The sequence below is a fragment of the Osmerus eperlanus genome, chromosome 4, assembly GCF_963692335.1.
Source record: "Osmerus eperlanus chromosome 4, fOsmEpe2.1, whole genome shotgun sequence".
In the NCBI taxonomy this organism is placed as follows: Eukaryota; Metazoa; Chordata; class Actinopteri; order Osmeriformes; family Osmeridae; genus Osmerus; species Osmerus eperlanus.
In genome coordinates this window covers 21,325,819-21,349,255 of record NC_085021.1, presented here as the reverse complement: position 1 = coordinate 21,349,255, position 23,437 = coordinate 21,325,819, and positions in this window count along the sequence as shown.

Genomic DNA, 23,437 nt, shown 5'->3' with positions numbered 1-23,437 from the left:
CAAAACACAAGCCTACTTTGATCGCAGACGCCGCTCCCAATATCCATCTGAAAGCTCACAGACGCGCAGAGCACATCTTTGAGTAATGCAGAAGGAGTCAGGTTTATTGAAAAGGCCTTTTTTTTCTTTTTCAAATATTGCACATCGAGATTCTGTCTTGCATGTTTGCAATTGTTGAAAAAGTCATTTGACACATCACTGGCTGCCTATTGAAGCATCAAAAAATATTGGCACAATCTGGGCTACATTTTCAAAACTACACTCGTGCTTATTGATCTTTCTCCAAACCAAGGTGCTGTGCTAACTGTTGAAAAAAGTTAAAGAACGAGTGAAATGTATTGGATCAAGTACAGTGCAGAAAAGAACATCCGCCGCCATGTCATCAAGACTCACGTAGGAGTTGTTTTTCTTGCATGTCGGAGCGCCTGGTCCCAACTCTCTCTGAAGAGGAATCCTAAAGCCCTGCTCTGTCTGAGACGACATCACCAAGCACCTCTGTGACTCATTACTGCTCAATAAATCTCTGTGATGTAGTTTTCATTCGTCATCTGTCATTCAGTGCCCATTAACCTTCCGTTTACGTAGGCTATGCATTTACAGAACACATAGCCCTCTGTCATTACAGACAACATCAACTATGGACACGTTTTCCATCAGTGTGCTTATTAATATGTAATTGCGTTTTGAACAGCCATAGTCTCTGATCTAGTCAAAACTGATTATTGGAATTGGCAGCAGTTGCTCTGAGACACCTATTAGGCTACTTACTTTGTGGTGAGCAAAGTGAATAAGAATGACAATAAAATATGAATGACAATGGACACACATTTGCCCGAAACATTTGCTTTGTCTAGAACTACCACAGTGTGGGAACTAGTCAAATTAACTAGTAGCCTAACAATCTGAAAAACAATTGGAAAAGAGTGATTTAAGATAAAGTGGTAGGCCTACAACTTTATTCGTGGGATTTATAGTTTTAGAAAGTTAGAATGATAGATGTTTGGAGGCTGAACGTTAATGATAGTGTCAAAGTCCACACAGCTTTAAAGAGTAAAAAACGGAGGCAAGGCTATACCCACGGATGGCCATCATTTCTTAATCACGACTCGTGCCTGCATGTTACCCCGGCTGCATGAGAAACTGTTCCCTTTGTCCTCATTATGTCACTTCTGACATTTGCGCTCTTTTGCCGTTTTGTTTGCGTTGGTTTAAAGAATTTCTTCGACGCCACCCATGAGGGCCTATCACTATAAAAATGCGGCGTCAAATATCTGACACACATCAAAAGGATTTTCAGAGCCTACCAAGGCCGAGCAGGGAATGTACTGAAGTCTATGAAGCTGTTGTGCGTTATATTACAAAGATGAGTCCTTAAAAAATTTGCTATCCGTGACATTGTGTTTAGGCCCTACGAGTTTGGGCTAGATTAAGCCTTCGTTTTTTGGGAAGTTTATTTTTTAACTAATCTGATTAGCAGCTATTGATTTAGGTTTACCTTGTGCTAATTAGGAAGCTTTTGCCACAAAAAAGGCTTGACAATAAGCAAAATTTGACTTAACTAAAGGTGAACCCAAACTTTTTTGTGACTGCAGTCGAGTCTCAAGAAAATGTCACATAAATCACAGAAAATCTAAGACTGCCTCTGATCTTCTATCTTTGTACTGATACAAGCACAAATACTACAAAGGAGTTAGTCTGCACATTTCTGATCTGCACATTTCTGATCCCTCTACCCCACCTGTCAACTCGTAGGTAACCCTTGAATATAAAACACCGGAAACTAACTTTAATCCGGGATTACAGGGACACAGGCAGCTCGCAGTGAAAGCAAGCCGTTATGTCACATTTGAAACATGGAGCGAAGCAGCTACGATTTTAGAAGCAATTTGTGTATGTGGTCGGGCTCTAGGCTACATGTTGAGAGCCGTTTGAGCACTTGATATGGAGGACGACTGTTGTGATGTGGGCCTACCCTTGACCCCAGAGAGCCTCCGTGTGATTTTGCTGATGTATTTCATACCTCATTAACCTAGTGTAAAATAAAGGGGAGACATGTCACATTTCCCTCATATGAGAAGGTGATTTAACCTTATCAAGTTAGCATGGCCTCTTTCTGTTGATAACCAACGTCCTCAATTACTCCAACTGGGAACGCAAATGTAAATCAAAATGAGATTTTATTTATTCATGTTCCTGTGCCGCTAAGTGACTGGATGCACGGTTGGGATCTGACGACAAGATCATGTGAGGCACCGAGAACAACAGGAAAGATGGAACAACGGGATATCCTTTTTATCGGTCCAACAATACTGACTAGCATCAAGGAGACTCCATTCCGCTTTCAATTTGAAGCTAATGAAGCAGTCAAACGTCTCCCTTTCAAGACACGTTTATGACAAGTCCACCGTGGAGTTCCCCGCTAGGTTACAGCCTTTAGAAGAATATGTTACGCAAGCAAGTTGTTTGTTCCAGCATTTGTGTGATGAGATGAGTACCCTTAGCAGTGATTTAAAATGCCTAAATAGCGCCGGTTGTATTTTTGGAAATGACACTTTGGCCTAGCGGTTGACGTCTGGATTTTCTTTCAAAGACTAGTTTGTAAAGGACCTCAGGGGAGGTTGACATCGCTGCACTATGTGAGTGGCCTTTGAATGGCCTTCAAATTTGAAATGCGAGTTTTGTTAATGGGTTTGTGTGTAACAGGAAGCAGTTGTGGGTAACAGAAAGTAGTTGGTAACAGGAAGTAGTTGAGAGAAGAAAGAAAACGAAGGTTCATGGTACGAAAAGAAAGAACAAGGAAGAACAAATAAGTTAAAAGCAGGCAAAAGTTAACGTTATTAAGAAGGCCACATTATTACTAGCACCCCAGTTGTATGGAGAACAAGGTTTGTTTGTTTGTTATGATATTGGGTTTAACAGTTAACTATGTTAGCCTGTTCGTGTCTTGTGGCAGCAAATGCACATGTGAATGGCTAATTCATTGTCAGCGTTTTTATTTTACTTGAGCTCTAGCAATGCATTCCTACAGTGTGGGAATGCATTGCATGTAGCTACGGCGAATAATGCTTTGCATGAACTATAAGTTCAGGAGTGACAATCATTAGAACTTGGGGACGCTAGTTTTATCATTGATGATTCATAGCCATGTAAAATGTGTGCATGCACACATTAAAAGACAGCAACACGATACATTTTCTACTCATACTCTCAAGAGACCTATACTGAAACCAACATTTCAATCACTCTTTGAAAGTCGGTGAACAAAGGCCCATTGAAACGACCGGTCCTCGCTAGCCCTGCAGTCTCAAGCACCAGGTGTAGCCTCTTCAGAAACACTACATAACAACATCCCTTTAATCACTGTGCAGCTCTGCTATGGTTCATGCCCACCTTCACAATCATATGCACCAAATCATTCTCCTTTTCATCTCGCGCCCAGCGGATATTCAAATCAGCCGCTGGGCTCTCTTTTAAACACTTCCGTGATGATATACAGTACAACTTTCTATTTCAGGCTTGGTAAAGTGCCTCTGACAACTTATCCCCAAACGTCAGAGGTTTAACTTCTGTGATCTGATGTTTTCTGTAAAACCCATCACCTCTGCCATGGCCTCGATACCAACTGTCTCATAGGACGTTTTTATGTTGTTATTTTTTTGTTTGTTTTACCAACAGTTTTTGCATCTCCTGCCCGTCTCTCTCACCTCTGGTCACGACTTGAACAGTGTCTCACACTCTTTTTAACACGGGTGAGCGAGGGTTTCTGTCTCATAAGTGTCTTGGCGTGACACGTTTCGAAATAACATCAGCCATTCATGAGAGGATGTTACATTAATAAGGGAATCTTTTTTTTTTTTTTTCTCCAGTGTCACCACGCAGCAGATCCCAGAGAGGTGTTTGGATGTCTTGAGGCCTCTATCCAGCTGTATCGCATGTCTCTGTACAGACTGGGGCTGTGTGGAAACGGTAATTGTTTTGATTGGGTGAAATCACACCGAGGGTTCTCCATCCGTGTTCCAGGGGCTCTAACATCCTGAAGGTTAGCCAGTAGCGGATTGGACTGAAAGGGGCCAACGAAGTGAGACATGGCTTCACACAAAATCTAGAACTGACAGGCTGCTAGGCAACCTGTGTAAGAAGTAAAGTAATGCCCATCTTTTAATGCCCACATTGTCTCTACACACAAGTATAAACTTGGGGTGCCAAGCACGCAAGAGTCGCAACAAACAAAACAAACAATTTCTAAAATACATTTACATTTAGTAGACGCTCTTATCCAGAGCGACTTACAGTAAGTACAGGGACATTCCCCCGAGGCAAGTAGGGTGAAGTGCCTTGCCCAAGGCCACATTGTCATCTTGCACTGCCGGGAATCAAACTGGCAACCTTCTGATTACAAGCCCACTTCCCTAACCGCTCAGCCACCTGACATTTACCTTTACAAAGCGACTTCCAAGAGAGAGCTTTACAAAAAGTGCATAGGTCAATGATCATAAACAACGAGATAGCCCCAAAACATTGTGGGTAGCCAAAACATGAAGCATACATTGTGAAAAGAAAATAAGTGCCAATGGGAAGAAACATAAGAGCATGTAGTTAAACAAGTTACAATTAAACAACATGAACCTCAAAAGTGCAAGAGTGTACCTGTAGGAAAGCAAGCAACAATAATATAATTCAAAGCGAGTACAAGAAGTTAAATCAGTTACAACTAACCTACAAGAGAAACAAGTCCCTCAATAAGAGTCATTGTTTTCTTGGAGGAAACTAACATCAGAACCATCAACATAAAAATATGTACCCTGTTCTTCTGCATAAACGTGGAGTTTACTCCAATACACAACTTGCATAATCTGTAAACTCATCACAAATAAAAGACAGTAATTCCTAAGCCAGTGTCACCCTACTGCGATGTGTTTATAACACATGTTGACACTTTCCTGTAAAACTTACTGACATTATTCCATTTGCTGCAAGTTACAGACGAGATTAGACATTAACCATTTAGTAGCAAGGGTTGGGGTTTAAGTTAGGGTAAGCGCATGCAATGCTGAGTGGTTCAGGTTCAGGATAGGCTTTAGGATGTGAAAATAATTCAGCTCCTTTTTGAACTTGAGACGTACAGTTTGCATTTCAAGGCCAATGTCGTCACACCCTCCATCATCTTCAAACGGCCTTGATTCACAGTTACTTCACAGAGTACATCTTTCAAAAGCATATAAACGCGTCTTGCATATAAAACACATTGTATAGAAACACATTTATCGATTGCAAATTCATCTTGTAGACAAGGCTCAATGAACAATAGTTTTCTCTTCCCCGTGTTAAGAATCCAGAGTGCTTCTAATAATCCGCTTTCTAATGTCAATTTTTCTGCTCCATTAAGAACGTGGACTAGTCTCCATCTCCCTCTTAGTCTCCACTCAAGCTGAATCATCGATGGTGACAAACATCATTATAACATTACTCAGTCCGCATTTACCTTTAGATCTCCTGTAGCCTGAGGGGCTGTCCGCCTTGTTAGTCTGAGAGAGCAAGATAGAGAAAGACAGAGAGGGAGAGAGAGAGAAAGAGAGAGAGAGAGAGAGAGAGAGAGAGAGAGAGAGAGAGAGAGAGAGAGAGAGAGAGAGAGAGAGAGAGAGAGAGAGAGAGAGAGAGAGAGAGAGAGAGAGAGAGGGGGTGACAGTGTGAGAGAGAGACAGAGTGAGAAAGAGAGATGAGGGTGTGTCTAGATGGAGTTGACCCTTATTTTCCGTTTGGATTTTGATGGAGTCCTGTACCCATTCTGGCACCATGTCATTTTCTGCCCTTCCACCTCCATGGAGAACACGGTTGTAGCTTCCATCACCATGTTCAAAACCAACACATAGATTAATTGTATTTCTTCTTTTTAAAGTTCTGTTTACAATAAGGAGGGTCAGTATGACCCAGGAAATGCCCTCAACTCTCCTCAGAGAATTGGTCTAATAAAAGAATTATCCAGAGAATACACTAATTGTGTTGTTTCTTTCAAAATGATAAATCACCAGGATGTACTATGTGTACTTAGGGACTGTTTGCTTATAAGTCTCAACTAACGAGACAAACATCCAGAAGTATCATATATTCTATGCTTCTTTGACCTCGCGTGATCCAAATTAAAACCGGGAAATGAAAACACACAACTAAACCTTGATCTCTAGAAACCAAATGATTACTTGTTATTACATGCTCATTACACATCTGAACAGAACACAATGCTTAACATTTCCAAGAGGTTTTTGTTTTACATCACGACATGGGTCTTTTCTAGACAAAACCTATATTATTCAGGGACAGTAACTTGCATGAAATACTAATCTTGGGACTAAACCTGCAGGCATTGCCTATTGGGGGTTTATGGATGCTAATGTATCAAACATGCAAACAGAAGTCCAGTCTTTGGAAACATGGACTGCATTTATATAGCGCTTTTCTACCTTAGCGGCACTCAAAGCGCTTTACAATGTTTGCCTCTCATTCACCCATTCATACTCTCACTCACACATACCGACGGCAGCGAGCTACCATGCAAGGCGCCGGCCTGCCCATCGGGACCAACTTGGGGTTCAGAGTCTTGCTCAAGGATACTTCGGCACATGGCCTGGGAGGAGTCGGGGGTCGAACCGCCAACCTTGCGATTAACAGACAACCCTCTCTACCCCCTGAGCCACAGCCGCCCCTAAACATCATGTGGTCCAGTGGGAGGGAGTGATTTGGGGCACATTTACATGTAGTCATTTAGCAGACGCTCTTATCCAGAGCGACTTACAGTAAGTACAGGGACATTCCCCAGAGGCAAGTAGGATGAAGTGCCTTGCCCAAGGACACAACATCATTTGCACGGCCGGAATCGAACCAGCAACCTTCGGATTACTAGCCCGATTCCCTAACCACTCAGCCATCCATATAGGATATCCCTTCTCTATTGAGCAGGCCGGTATTTCAACCTCAAAGCACAAGTTTGTTTTACATGCTGTATTTGTACACTGTATCATAGTATATGTATATATATATATAGAGGGAGAGAGAGAGAAGTTGTATTATATATATGGTAGTCACTTCTTTGGCTGAAATACACCGTTTGAAGGATATGTCATTCAAGCTTTGTTCACATCGCAGCTGAATAACAGAATCAGTGTGGATTCACTGGAGCTTTGTTCTGTCACTCATTTGGCTATTGGAAGCTCATCAGTCGCATGACTGCAGGTTATGGAACATGTGGTCGCTTTGACCTTTCCTAACCCCTGCAGGCTTGAGCCCAAACCAACTGTGAGGCAAGCTGGCTTGTCTCTCACCAGTCCTTTCGCTCGGTGGCAACAGTGACATGTTGTCAGCCACCTCTCCAGACCACAGCATCGCTCATCTATACCTCTAAATAAAGCATTCATCACTTCTCTGTAGGAAACGGATTACACCTTCTAGCAAGATCACTGACATAGTTTGAGTAATAAAGTGCAGTCCAGAAGCTTGTCATCCTTTTTTGTGTGTGTATGCTGCAAATCCCTTTCCGAGTGGGTGTCAGGTAAGAAAAAAAAAACAACCAATGAATATTTCAGACGTTAAAATGGTAGAGCCTCAGGCCCACTTAGAACTTAATAAGTAGCATGCAAAGTATATGAGTGCCAAATGAAAAAGTGTGTGTACGTGTGTATTTCCGTGCGTGTATGTGTGTACGTGTTGAAGGATTACTGAGGAATATGCCAGGAGGTAAGACACCTGTAAGCCCTACCTACACTCAGTGGAGCAAAACCTATTAGACTTAGCACAAGATGTGTCCCTCAGACTGTGAACACCTAGCAAGCAGCCACTGTGTAAAACCTGAGCCAACTCTTCCAGGCATCCGAGGAATGTTTTGCACTGTGTATGAATATGTGAATTAGTCCAGTGATCACAAGCCTGGACGCTGCTACGCTGTAAGTGCAATAACAGAGATGAACGTAATGTTATTGTACATCTGGTAGACTGGTAACAAGACATGCTGTGAGAAATCTCAAACTGTGGAACGAGGCTGAGAGAGTTTAATATTTTGGTTGCTAGGCTGTGAAGGGATCAAAGAGATAGCAAATATGAACTTAATTATTGTATATCTGAATGATAGGTAACAAGACAGATGGCTGAGTGGTTAGGGAATCGGGCTACCAATCAGAAGGTTGCCGGTTACTTAAGGGTCCCTGTACTTACTGTAAGTCGCTCTGGATAAGAGCGTCTGCAAAACTTTAAACATACTGTAAGAAATCTCAAACTGTGGAACGAGGCTGGGAGAGCTGAATATTTTTTTTGCTAGGCTGTGAACGGATTAAAAAGGGTCGCCCAGGCAGTCACACAACACAATGCCTGTGTCTAAAACGTTTCAACTTTCCACTCAAGGAAACAGGCTCCTCTATCCCGTACTGTATAGTTACATTCTTTAATGTTGCCCAGTGTATGGTGCTGACTACATTTCTGTGTATTTTGGAGCACAGTGAAAACAGTTAGTGGCAGTTGGCAAAGACCAATCACTTCCATTTACAGTCTGTATACAGTCAAGTATAGACTCACACCAGACAGTGTTCCTCTCTGCTGTAAGTATTCAAGTAAGTACAGGTAGCATCTGTTTGAGTGTTGTAAGAGTCTTCCAAAAGTACTGCCCCCCTACAGTGAGGAAACTCAAGTCAACTTTGCTTCGCAAAGTCACTCAGCAATCAAGGAGGAGGAGAAAATTGTAATTCTCAAATGCAGAGTATCTTGAACTGATTTTCTTGCCATGCTTATCCGAGAACGGGGCTCCTTATCAAATTGGTTTGGTTTGTTTGAATGGTGGAGAACTCCCATTCGGTCACTGTGGGATTAATATTGATTTAATCTAAAATTGTTAAATATGAGACAGATGGTGGCAGTTGGTGGGAGGAAGACCTTGAATTTTTAAAGCTCGGCTATCCTTTTTGTTCTCTCTCTCACTTCCTCCTCCCCTCACGTATAGATATGACATCACCATTTTTGACATTCATTCATTCGTTCTGATTCATTTTGTCCTATGTAATTGTACAAATAATGTAATGGAAAGTGAGCTGTATGTTTATGGAGGATATAGGGAGTCAGGTGGCTGAGCGGTTAGGGAATCGGGCTAGTAATCAGAAGGTTGCCAGTCGATTCCCGGCTGTGCCAAATGACGTTGTGTCCTTGGACTAGGCACTTCACCCTACTTGCCTCGAGGGAATGTCCCTGTACTTACTGTAAGTCGCTCTGGATAAGAGTGTCTGCTAAATGACTAAATGTAAAATATAGAAATAACTTTCAGACAAGAAATGTTCATAAGCCGTCATCTTCTTACTAACTCATGATAAATTAGTTATGCTGTAGATTACCTTTTGTGAATATACTGTAGTTCTGCTGAAAAGGAAAACTTCGATTATTTTCCAAAAGACACTTTCAAATTGTCTTTTCTAGAATGTCAAATGTCTTTCATAGAACTCATGTTTTACTATCAAAGAACAAAAACTATTTCTAGTTAAAGATGGGCAAGTTTTGCATTGTCAGTTGAACCTTTGTCTAATATTTCAGTACAAGTATTATTTAGTATTCCATTTGTTATAAATACCCAAACATTCATTTTCAGACAGACTAAAACGTGTATTGGTTTAATTGTCCCGTCTGTCTTTCACAAGTTCTTATATGAAGACAATACATTTTGTACACGTTATCTACACAATTTTCTTCGTGTTCCTTGAAAGTCTGATTAAAACAGATGTTGCATATAATTAATTCCTCTGGGTGAGAGATAATACTGATCGTGATAAATGAGACGTGCTTCCCAGTGAACAATAAAGGCTGTTTCTCCATCCTTATCGAAGGATCAGCACTAATATGCCATCAGTTAATTACAAGGGATTAAACAGAACTTCTTTAGTCACTAGAAATGAATTGAGGCCTTGTCCTCATCCATGCAGGTACTGCTTCCTGCGTTGAAAATGAACGTGAAAGTGAAGTAAATGGAGATTTAGGGAAAATATGGTTCCCGCTATTATAGCACTACAGAGTTCACGAACAACAGAGAACGTGCGCCGTTCTCTGTTGTTGTTCTACACGTAAGCAAACCCTTAAGCCTCTACAGAGACAGTCGAGAGCAAGGAAATCAATGCACTCAAACAGGGATGAGAGAAGCCTGGTCTTGGATAACCCTGGGTGTCTTAGTGTGCATTATTCATCAGACAGGAGAGGTCCTGTCGCCCACCGAATCCGCTACCTCGCTGGAGCCGGAGAGTGTAAAAGCTTAACCGTATCGCTCCCTAAATCTCAGAGCAGGAGTAATGCGACTCGTAGAAGTTAGCTCTACGAGGCAGGTCGGGGATGATACAACACCTGAGGGATATCTGAAACGGGAGTGCTGAGCAAGGAATGATCAGCGTCGGTCCCAGTCCCAGAGCATGTGGTGTCTGGGGGGAGAGACAAGTCGGATTCATACCAACAATAGATCGACTTGACGGGCAATGTTGGGCATAGTTAAGTTAAAGGGGCTTTTTTTCGTCTTTTTTTGTAGACTTACGTTGAAAGAACAAAAACGATACTACAGCCACTTGGAACTTAATTCCAGTACCAAAGTAATATCAAGTATATCAAGCAATGAGACAATGAAAGAAAAGAAATACCATATTAGTATACAGAATAAGCAATTATCCACAATTATTTGATACAGATTGTCATTTGCATTCAGTTTGTTTAATCTCATTGCTTGCAATGTAAAAATACACACAGCTGGGTGGGTGGCCTTTCCTGCAACCTCCAAGGTATTAGTGAATGTATGCCAGATGAAATGGCATGAGAAACCATTTCAGACACTTATCACTCATTACAAACCACCTCCACCCACGCGCATGCATGCTTTCAAATACCCTGTCAGTTTTTAGTTCACTCCTGTTCTACACCCGGTGGAATGGAACTTGTCATAGTCGTTTTGCGTTACCTGTCATTGATTCAAACCAGACTCATTTATACCTTGTGGTCACGGAAGACAACTTCCAAGATGTCATTTTTTTTCCTCAAAATACTTTATCTCTATCTTTCTCTTTCTCTCTCTTTCTCTTTCTCTTTCTCTTTCTCTCTCTCTCTCTCTCTCTCTCTCTCTCTCTCTCTCTCTCTCTCTCTCTCTCTCTCTGTCTTTAGACCATTTCCAAACACTTGCACACCCTACTTTAAGATAGCTTTTTATTCATTAACAAATGTGTAAATAAATAAATAACCATACATGAATCACTGTGAATTTACTTTGAAGCCATCAGTTTGTGGCAGCAGGGTACAGGAGCATGCATGCTTATGTATACCTTTTGTGAGAGGCAGTAATAAAGGTTGGCAGCTGACTCACTCTGACTCAGACAAAGGTCTATGAAAGTAATCCCTGGTTGTGCTTAGGTTTGGCCTATACTGCAAACAGACTCGGCAATTCCAGGGCTATCTGTCAAATACAATCAAAGGAAAACTTTGAAATGTGTGTTACTGTCTGAAACAAATACACAATTTGCAGTTGTAAGGATAAGTATTGTAGCTGCTAAACATCCATGACTTGTTTCCCATCAAGGTCATAAACCTGAGAACCTACACATCCGTGTACCTGCGGAACTTTACCTTTTTTGCTAGTTGTATTTGAGATCCTGTTTTTGTATTGCATCTACGGAATTGTTTTTTTTGTGTGTACTGGTATTTCTGAATAATTTCATAAACAGGAAACCTACAGTCATAAACATGACACGTGCCAATGCAGCCGACCTATCGGAGGTAATCCTAATCTGGGTTTATGACTCCACCCAGCCACTATTTAACATTTGAAACAGCTATAATTGATTTCTCTTAAAAAGAGTCTGGATTGTAACCCTCCTTTAAGAAGGGCAACTGCCTCCATTTCATGGTTCAGGAGCTTTCCTTTTCTAAGTGAAAAACAGATTGGTTCAAGGTTAAACGCTTTAGCAAGACAGTCATTAGTGTGCAGCAAGTGGGAGCCAGGTGAGAGAGAAAAGGCACAACTCTTGATTTTTGGAGAGATAATCTCGCACAGACAATTGAGCATTGAGGGGGAGGGGGGGAGGGTGCCGTCGATTACCGATATTGGACAAGAAACTTTTCAATTACAAGCATACAATGAGATGAGAATGAAAAGTGTTTCATTCTCATAGTTCGCCATTAGGCATGGTAAGCATCCTATTTAGCACAACTGGTCAAATAAAGGTACTTATCTAAGGATGGCTTCAGATCTATTTCGCAATATATTCCTCTCAATGAATGAGCTGAAATGAATGAATGAGCCCAACTGATCCTGTTGAACAGGATGGAGCTTAACGCTCTTAACAATAATGAAAACTGTTTATGAAACACGATGAACCCCTAAGCTGCCTGTGGTTTTAAGAAAATACGATAGAGCACATTCTGTCACTTTACTTGTTTGTATTTTATAAATAAATAAAATCTGCTCAACTTGTGTTTGTCTTTCGGATTTCTGGCAGCTTTGACAAGCTGTTGATAATTTAAGCATCTCATTTATTGCCTCTAGGTGAACACAAATCATCAAATAGGGTTCGGCTGGAAGAAAAATGAATGTAGGGCATAACAATGAATGCTAATGAAAACAACAAAATAGCTGAACACAAAAAACGTAGCTTAAGTTAAATATAGACTATGCTTTTGCCATTAGTGAACAGAACAGACGTGTGAATTGTGATACCTTGAATATGATATATGTCTAATGACATTTATGAATACATGTACCTAATGGCCATAAAATGTTAGTCATGTGTAATGTGGTCAAATTAAGTAGGATTCTATGGCAACATGACCATCAAACAATGTTCAATTCAAAAAGCCATGCCTTCCCCAAAACCCAGCAGGGGAGTAATTAATTTCATTCATTGTGACTTTTTCAATGATCTTCTATGAAAATGGTGCATTCTTTTAAAACCCATTTAGTACAATTGAAGCTTATGACAGAATAATGGGGCTGTGGTACTAGCCCATCAGCTAAATTAAGTCTAACATAGGCTAATATGCTAATCCTATTACTCATTAGGCTTGTATTTGAGATTGGTAACGCTAGTTCAATCGCGGTGTATCACTGAATATTACTAAAAAGTGTATTCCAACCAACTTTCTAACCTTTGCGGTGATGGACAAGGCTTCATTAAGCAGGCAGGATTGCCATTTTCTCACCACGGCTATATATGTGTAGGCCTATCCGTGACTTCAATAATGTTGTGTGAATCGGACTAATGGCCATCTATTTCGCCACCGCTGTTCCCGTAGACATACTGTACCTGTGTTTATGTCTAAGGCTGTCCCCACCCTCGCTGCCCTCTGAGGTGTGGCTGTAGACTACTCTCCTGTACTAAGACGCTTTCAAACCGCGCTACTTTGTAATCAAAGTTCCTTACATGCTAGACTACTGTAGCGGGGTTTGCTCGTTTAAGATTAGCAATACTTAATTTATAATAAAGTATGTAGTTCTTGGGGCACCACCTCTTATTGTTAAAGGGATAGAGGAAACCTTATTGAATAATATTTAAATAATAGCCTTCGTAATAATCAGTCTAATCTTAAGGAATGAATTCGTTCTAAGAGTAGAGCCAATCGTAACATCAGTGAACACGCACGTCAAAATATCTTTACAATGAATTTATTCAAGTAAGGTAAACAGATCTTATGAAAAGTTGGATTATGGGTTTGATATGAGAGATTGGTTTCAATGAACAGAATGAAATGGTCTAACTTAAAGAAAGGCAGAAATTGTACAGTCAGTGATTACATCCTTACAAATCATAAACAGAGCTCACGCCAATGCCATGTCGAGGAGGAAAGAGCGTTAGCCATAGTTACGTTTGATCAGGGGTTGATCAATGATGTTGAGGGCGGTTTGCGCCAAAGGTCCATTTGAAGAATCTGAAGTCACAGCGCGGCTGCGCTGGGTCATGTGACTGAGTCTGCGGGATCTCAGTGAAGTCGCATTTGGAATTGCGTTTTTGGTCCTTCTGTTGAAACGTCCCGATAGTGACGCGTTCACTATGAAGTTGAATCTCAGGAGAAGCTTGGCGACGTCCTTTGGAACGCCAATCCTGATGGCGTTCATGCCATGGTCGGTTTCGCTGGAGTCAGAGATTGATGGTCATCTTAGGGCTTTATACAGTTCGAGGGAGGACCCGTCTGGGGTCAGATGTGGATTGGGGGAAGCTGGGTTCTCAACTCCCCCCTCCTTCCTTCACACCTACCAAAGGTGTGATCTGATCTTTGGCTGGTTCATTCGATGGTTCAAATATTGTTCTGGACATCTTGGTACAGTTACAAAATATAGTTGAATGATTGTTTTATTATGATAGCTTCGTGTAGATACCAAGAATGACGTGGTTATCTTTCAGGAAGAAGGAGTTGTTACTAGAATCAAGATTTCAGTGAACACAACATTAAAACAAAGTAACAAACATAACACAAATATCCCTCTCATAATTCTCCACCTTGTACTCTTGTGGTAAAGGTGAAGTCTCAAGACTTTCCTCAAAAGTTCTGATCAAGGTATGTTCTTTGTTCAAATCGCCGCCGAAACGGATAGCAAATGGTCGCTGGAGACGTGTTGTCTAAATCAGGCCCTTTGAAGCTTGCAAGCTAGCAGGAGGGCTGATTAGGTAGATTGGGGAGGCCCCCCCCCCCCATTCTATGGTTCCTTTGCATCGGCGTTTGGTGGGTAATCAGCATACTGAGGGTGTCACAAGGGCTGATTCTGATGTGATTGAATCACTCTTCAGGTGTGGCAAGATGTTGGCTCCGTGTGGTCTTGTGGACCTCACTACATCCCCCCGGATGTCAACTTTCATAGACCGTCGTCGATGAAACTGTTGACATGAAGACAAGAGAAGAAAGACCACAGCAGCGTAACAGCATGTCACCCCCCCTCCCCAGACATTGGCATGGCTATGAGTGATTAAGCTATGACATGACATAGGAAAAAGGTTGAGAGGAAATTATTGAAACAAAAAGAGGCACTTGAAGTGGCTTACAATGGCCGTAGCAATTGAAGCTTTGTGACTAGGGGTCTAGATGAGGGAAAAGTTGTCGGCTTTCCAATCTTTTTAAATCAAACTAGTTTCAATAAACTCATTTAGGTTATGGTTACAATTGACTGCCAAAGACGTACACAAATAACAAATAAAGGTACAAGGTAATTATAGTACATACTTTACACAATTATAGTTACTAAGTAGCTTCTTGAAGTCAACGTAACTAAACCACATTGATGAACTGCATCTAATAATGTAACTTTAGTTTGGCAACCACTGTTATTTTAAAACACAGTTAGCTGTGGGAATAGTCAATGCTTTTTTCGACAAGCTATCGTGGCGGCATAATAGGTTACGTGTAGAAACTGCATTGTTTAGTTGCTTCTAAACAAAAGTCCTTCAGGACTAAGCACTACTGTCTGTTTCCCTGAACTAGACATGTGCACCAACGTATTAGTTGGTTGGTTAATTCACTTAACCAAATAGCTACACTATTAAAAATAGAGGCTATAATAAAGGCTCTTATGCTACTTTCCGTGAAGAGCTGGCCGAGGCAGATTACAACGTAAATGTCGGGGCAGCGGTGTTTCTGAGCACGCGCGTACCTCCGGTCAAACCTAGCCGCTTCCTTTGAGCTAGCTGGTCCCACACACACACTAGCAGCTATTTCACGAAAAACAATTGAATACGCACACAGCCACTGTAGCCCAGGCACAGTAGTATTAAATACATGGTGCTACATACAGTTAGAGCTCGCTCTATTTTAACAGTTCGTTTCACAAAAGCTACGATTGCTCATTTCAATCTATCTTAGCCTCACACGGGGCACCAATATGTAGCGGGGTTTGCTCGTTTAAGATTAGCAATACTTAATTTATAATAAAGTATGTAGTTCTTGGGGCACCACCTCTTATTGTTAAAGGGATAGAGGAAACCTTATTGAATAATATTTAAATAATAGCCTTCGTAATAATCAGTCTAATCTTAAGGAATGAATTCGTTCTAAGAGTAGAGCCAATCGTAACATCAGTGAACACGCACGTCAAAATATCTTTACAATGAATTTATTCAAGTAAGGTAAACAGATCTTATGAAAAGTTGGATTATGGGTTTGATATGAGAGATTGGTTTCAATGAACAGAATGAAATGGTCTAACTTAAAGAAAGGCAGAAATTGTACAGTCAGTGATTACATCCTTACAAATCATAAACAGAGCTCACGCCAATGCCATGTCGAGGAGGAAAGAGCGTTAGCCATAGTTACGTTTGATCAGGGGTTGATCAATGATGTTGAGGGCGGTTTGCGCCAAAGGTCCATTTGAAGAATCTGAAGTCACAGCGCGGCTGCGCTGGGTCATGTGACTGAGTCTGCGGGATCTCAGTGAAGTCGCATTTGGAATTGCGTTTTTGGTCCTTCTGTTGAAACGTCCCGATAGTGACGCGTTCACTATGAAGTTGAATCTCAGGAGAAGCTTGGCGACGTCCTTTGGAACGCCAATCCTGATGGCGTTCATGCCATGGTCGGTTTCGCTGGAGTCAGAGATTGATGGTCATCTTAGGGCTTTATACAGTTCGAGGGAGGACCCGTCTGGGGTCAGATGTGGATTGGGGGAAGCTGGGTTCTCAACTCCCCCCTCCTTCCTTCACACCTACCAAAGGTGTGATCTGATCTTTGGCTGGTTCATTCGATGGTTCAAATATTGTTCTGGACATCTTGGTACAGTTACAAAATATAGTTGAATGATTGTTTTATTATGATAGCTTCGTGTAGATACCAAGAATGACGTGGTTATCTTTCAGGAAGAAGGAGTTGTTACTAGAATCAAGATTTCAGTGAACACAACATTAAAACAAAGTAACAAACATAACACAAATATCCCTCTCATAATTCTCCACCTTGTACTCTTGTGGTAAAGGTGAAGTCTCAAGACTTTCCTCAAAAGTTCTGATCAAGGTATGTTCTTTGTTCAAATCGCCGCCGAAACGGATAGCAAATGGTCGCTGGAGACGTGTTGTCTAAATCAGGCCCTTTGAAGCTTGCAAGCTAGCAGGAGGGCTGATTAGGTAGATTGGGGAGGCCCCCCCCCCCCATTCTATGGTTCCTTTGCATCGGCGTTTGGTGGGTAATCAGCATACTGAGGGTGTCACAAGGGCTGATTCTGATGTGATTGAATCACTCTTCAGGTGTGGCAAGATGTTGGCTCCGTGTGGTCTTGTGGACCTCACTACACTACATCGAACTAGAGAGGGTACAATTTCTGGGGAAATTGTAGGGTGTGCTTGCTTGCGTCGGTTGCACAGGGGTCCGTTTTTGAATGACATTTTTACAACTGATTTCTGTATATTTTATATGAAAATGCATACTTATTATTTATAAAGATTAAATAGATTTAAAAGCATTTTTTTTTGCTGCTCATTTACAACTGAAAATACGAGTGAAGTGTAGAATGAAATAGATGTCTTCTCATTTCCCCTACAAGAGGCAGCCTCATCGTTGAATCAAAACGAATACATTTGGCAGACCGGTGTAAAAATGGACCTAATCTCTATGACTTAAACATCATTTTAAGTTTTTCCCTTCTCGTGATATTTTAAGGCATGTAGCCTACTCATTGCATTCATTCATTAATAAAGAACCCCATTTGAAGATTATTCTACGACGTTACCCGGCAGTAGAAGATGGAATCGCGATTCAGACAGTCCCATCTGCTAACTGAAAATATGCCCCCCAAAACGTAAATAAGCTTGACATTTATTTAGTGGAAAATCGCTCATTCATAAAAAGCTCACTGGTAGCGATCATTGTCAGTAACAACGCAAAATGCGATATAGCCCTGCGTGGAGAAGCTGCCCCGGTAAATTGTACTACTACAGTACGTACAGTACGTACTGTAGTAGTACGTACTGTAGTAGACTACTGTGTTCGTCTTGGTAGCGATTGCGTTGGTTGAATTGGATTTAACGTTCCGTTGTACGGTTTAGGCTGAAATTAACTATTTTCATGAACAGATTGACAACGTTTAGGCTGTGGCAATGAAGTTCAGGTTAGTAGTTAGATAGACTTTTGATTTAAGTAAGGGGAGTGCCGAACATGTTCTGTCGCCGTTTGACTTCCTACAGCTGTGTAGATGTTTTTGTAGTGTCTCTGTAACGCTGTAGGCTACAGCGTTGCAGTGAGCAACACTGGTTTGAAACCACAGGTAATGATAATTTCACCCACAAATCGTTTACTTGTAATGTAATGTCATAATAAATCCTACAACGAAAATGTATTTGTGAGGAATGTTTATTTTAAAGATTGAAAACAGATGCATCATAGACCACTGTATACAGTGGTCTATGATGCATCTGTTTTCAATGTATGTATGTGTTGCCCGGGCAACAGAGGCTAATGTCATGATGCTAATGCTTCAGTGAAATAGTAGACTACCGTTTCCAAAAGTAGATGTGGGCCTACTTCCTTAATAATATCAGCTAATATTGTACATTACATTTCATAATTGTGTTTCACATCACAAAGTAAAATGAGTAAATAGTTATCACCCTGGCCTCTTTGCTTGTGGCGTTCCTGCAGCTGCCTTGCAATAAAGCTATAGTTAGCCTAGCTATCCCCCAAGTCAACAGCTACGAGTCAGGTGGCTGAGTGGTGAGGGAGTCGGACTAGTAATCTGAAGGTTGCCAGTTCGATTCCCAGCCGTGCTAAATGACGTTGTGTCCTTGGGCAAGGCACTTCACCCTACTTGCCTCGGGGGAATGTCCCTGTACTTACTGTAAGTCGCTCTGGATAAGAGCGTCTGCTAAATGACTAAATGTAAATGTAACAGATGTGAAACGAATGTTCTGCTACAGGTAATCACGCTGTTTTCGTGACGTTAGTGACGTTAGTAACGTCAGTGACTGTGGCTAGCAAATTAGCCACCGTTAGCTTCACTTTTCACCACAAAAACGCAATTTCTACTTAAACCATGCAACGGAACGTAAATAAAAATACAACCAACGCAATCGCTACCAAGACGAACCTTTTGACACCGCCGTTGTGTATGTAGTCCAAATATTGACTGATCCTTAGGGGATTAATAAATAAATATATATGTGAGAGAACAAAGGTTGTGCCCTTGCCGAAGGCAAAGCACACCCAATTAGCCTACAATTCAATTTAAACAACCTTTACTCAATTAGCCAGTTGTTCCCCTTTGTGTCTCTACACAGAGGAGATAAAATAGTTTTTTTGTTAAATGGAATTACTATCTTTTCTATTCGAGGAACGGTCTGTAATGAACCTGCAGTGGGAGACGTCGCCACATGGAGCGTCCCGTGCGACACCTCCAACGAGCGCGTGCAGTAGGGTTGTTCCTGATCAAGTAGTCGCGTGGTTGGGGAGACAGGGCTGACAGTGCGCACTCTTCCCCATAGTTGTGTGCTAAATACGAAATAATTTGCGAATGAAAAGCAAAAATTCAGCAGTAAGAGCTTTTGCTTGCGGGATTGTTTTCGTCGTGGCACAAAAAGAGGGGTTTTCTGCTTCCCATATTTATTTGGCGGTCGCGGATGTGAGTGCCTAGTAAAGACGGTATCAAGTGGTCTGTTGGACTGTCGCACTTCAGGCAGAATTCGAAGTGGTTTTTCCATCGATTCAAGAATAAATAAGAAAACAGTCTTGTATATCATTTGCTCGTCTAGTATATCATTTCCTCGTCTAGTATATCATTTCCCAGTGTCAAACTCCACCGTTGGCATCGATGTTGGATTCTGCTGGGGAAATGAGAGAGAAGATGCTTGGACCATGGATGTCGGGAAAAGAATAAGCGTTCCAAGAAATTCCAGGGAGCGTTCAGGTAACACAGACTGCTAACACTAAGACATCTGTGTGCTCTTTAATCTTAAAACTGTACTATATTCTTTAGTTTTTTTTTTTTTTTTTTAACCTCATATTTAGTAGTGGTGTCAAGTTCCTTCTGATAGGTCGTTATGGTAGTGATAGGAGGCTGGGATTGTTCTCACTTTATGCTTATTTATTTAAGTTGCAGAGGGAGTGTTTATCTTTTGCACCAACGGCTGTTTTATTGGCAAATGCTTTTTAAAATGTGTATAACTATAATATGGTATGTTTTGTCACTTCATTATTTATTTATTCAAACCTTACTTAGACAGGTAATCATTCTGAGCCATGGCTCGTACAAGATCCAACTTGAGGGACCCTCATATTCCACTGTCATAAATTATCAATTGAAACATTTTTCTCTCACCTCCGCAATCTCGTTTAATTCCTCTCTCTCTCTCTCTCTCTCTCTCTCTCTCTCTCTCTCTCTCTCTCTCTCTCTCTCTCTCTCTCTCTCTCTCTCTCTCTCTCTCTCTCTCTCTCTCTCTCTCTCTCTCTCTCTCTCTCTCTCTCTCTCTCTCTCTCTCTCTCCCTCCATCTCTCTCTCTCTCTCTCTCTCTCTCTCTCTCTCTCTCTCTCTCTCTCTCTCTCTCTCTCTCTATCTGATGACGCCTGTTATTTACTGATCTGCCTCTTAGTTTCTCAAAAACGCCCAATCTCCCCTGTATTTAGTTGTAATTATTCTTTTATTTATGAAAAGTCGGCTTCGTTGAAATACATTGTAGCTGTCTGGAACACGTTTAGCATTGGTGAGCAACAGGGGATTGGACTGATTCCTGTCAAAACATCTGTCCCTTTCTTTGATTGTCTGGAACTCCAAGCCTGATTGTGGCTTCATTTCCCAAACCCATTCTGTATTATGCACTCGATTTAGTTATTCATGTGTGAAATAAAGAGTCCATGCATGCCTGCCCCTGACACATGGACAATATAGGGACCCCATGCTATTTCAGTGGCACATAAGTGTCCTTATATAAACTGAATTTTTAATTACAGTGAATATACAGTGAGTCGTGCTTGATTCAAAAAGTGTCAATCAGTAGTTCAACTCAAGAAAAACGCACTTGTGACACCATGACCCAAAGCTGAACAAGCCACAGTCTTGACATGTTTAATGACAAGCATCATAATGATGATTTCATCAACTGCCATCCCACCAAAGCCTCCAGGGTCTGAGAAGTAGGCTTCACAAACTTCCCATCACCCTCTGGAAAAAGAAGGACTTAGTCGTATGTTATCGTTAATGTTGAGCATGATTACTGTCACGACTCCAGTTGAATCTGATGTTATTAAAGCCAGAAGACATGGCTGCTGTCACTTGTACTCTAGGTGGGTATTCATGGATGGTTTGATTTAACCGTGTTGAATGATATCAAACGGATAGGGGGTTCTTAGACTCGATTCTCCTTTTCATCTCTGTACGTTCAAAAACAAAGAACTTGAATGGAAAGAGATGAGCTTTCTTGAAAGGAAAAAGTTACACCCCTCGAGTGTGAACCCAACCATGAATGCCATTTTGAGTTGTAGAGAAAGGTAGTAGCATTTAGAAATAGCTGTAGACTCAGGCAGAGCTGTGTACTGCGTGGAGCAGGGGGGAACCCACTGACATATTTAGACGCTTCTCTCCTGTCACAGGGGAGTGGGTACGAGCACATCAGACAGCTCCCAGTGGGGTCTGTAAGAACGGAGAAGCTGGCTTGTGTTATGTCATGCCTGTGGGTTGTGTGTGCTTAGATCAAAACACCATTAGTCTCTTTGTCTAGTGCCACTTTTTCACAGCAGTTTCTTGGCCGGGGATTATCTTGGCACCACTTCTACCCCCGAGTCATGACGCGTTGGTGGCGAGGAAGAAGAGGAAGAAGAAGTAACTGTTACATTTTGAAGGAGTATCTTAATTACAGTTTCACTGCCTAATTAGGATCGACTGTCAACTTCCCCCACAGTCTGGCTGCTCAGTGAATCTTTTATATACATTCGAGTTGAATCAAAGTACACAGGATTGAGGGTAAAACTTCCTGTCATCTTTCCCTACTGGACTCAACCGATCTACGCTGGCGAATGAATTTTAAATGACTTGAGGCACTTAGAGCGATGAGATGAACATGGTGTGCAGGGGGGTGCACTGATAGAGACGGTGTCTGTGGATCAAGTGAAGTCAAGGCCCAGCTGATTAAAGATGTAGAATTGAACGCCATTTTTTTTTCCTGCTCTTGTCTGTATGGAGGAGTGTGGGAGGCTGTATCATTCATGATTCAGGCTGGGGGGAGTACTCATGCATTTTAGTGTGAATATCGTCATCTGGGCTCCTCAACAGCAAGGCCTCCAGGAGTGCTTCTCCACAAATGCATGTGCTCTTGAAAGATTGATGGTTTTTAGGACTGTAAAGTATGGGCGGTAAAATCAAATGCCTATCTATTTGCTCTACATGGAGTTGTACTGTGCATGGCTTTTTACACTTTCGTATCTTTATGTTTTCTACTGATACCATTTATTTGTTTATTTATTTTCTGTAGGCCTCATCTAGAAATTTGGAAACTGTATAAGAATGACTCCATGTTTACATAAAACGTAATTATAGTTTTACATAAATAAAGGTCAAACTGAATGTATAGAGTAGTGCCTCTGAATTTTAGCTCACATGCTTTTGTGGGGCAAACAGCCTATTTTTTTTGCCGTTGCCACCCTTCAGAAGTTGTCTCTGGTTCAACTGAGGCCCAGTTTGAGGCCAGATGGTGTGAATCTGGTGTGTTGCTACATTCATCAAGAGAGATCTAAAAGGCTCGATAAACCGAATGAATGAAACTCTAATGCCATGCTCACCAGAAGGACCCTACACTATCTTTAGTTTGAGATCTTGGCCTTATACATTTACATTTAGTCATTTAGCAGACGCTCTTATCCAGAGCAACTTACAGTAAGTACAGGGACATTCCCCCCCAGGCAAGTACAGGACACAACGTAATTTTGACACAGCTGGGAATCGAACCAACAACCTTCCGATTACTAACCCGATTCCCTAACCACTCAGCCACCTGACTTATGTAGGCCTACAGATCGTTTCTGGCACAAATTGTCGGGACGGCACGACAGACTCCGTATTTAAGGGGAGGCTGTAGCTCAGTGGTGCAGTTCAGGAGGTTGCAGGTTCAATCCCCCCTGTACAGTACATGTTATGGATAAAAGCGTCTCTGCCGGAGTGTGTTTGTTTTGTTCTCGAATTCACCAGGCAAACTTTAACGAGGCTCAATTCGTCTGAGCTTCGACCTCTATTCCTGTGAAATCACCTCCGTAACTTGGCCACCGTACGATAAAAGAACGCTGCAGAGATGCGTACGAGCTAAAGGCGCCAGCAGAAGCGAGATCCAAACCGCTAACCCATTACACCCGTAGGCTTCCTCGTCTGCCTGGAGGTTCTGCCAGTCCAAACTGTATCTCCTATCCACAGGTAGCGGGCTTCAGATCAAAAAGAGCATCCCGATCGCCCGGAGACACAGCCAGCTCTGTAGCGTATGGGAGGCTAATGGAAGCACAT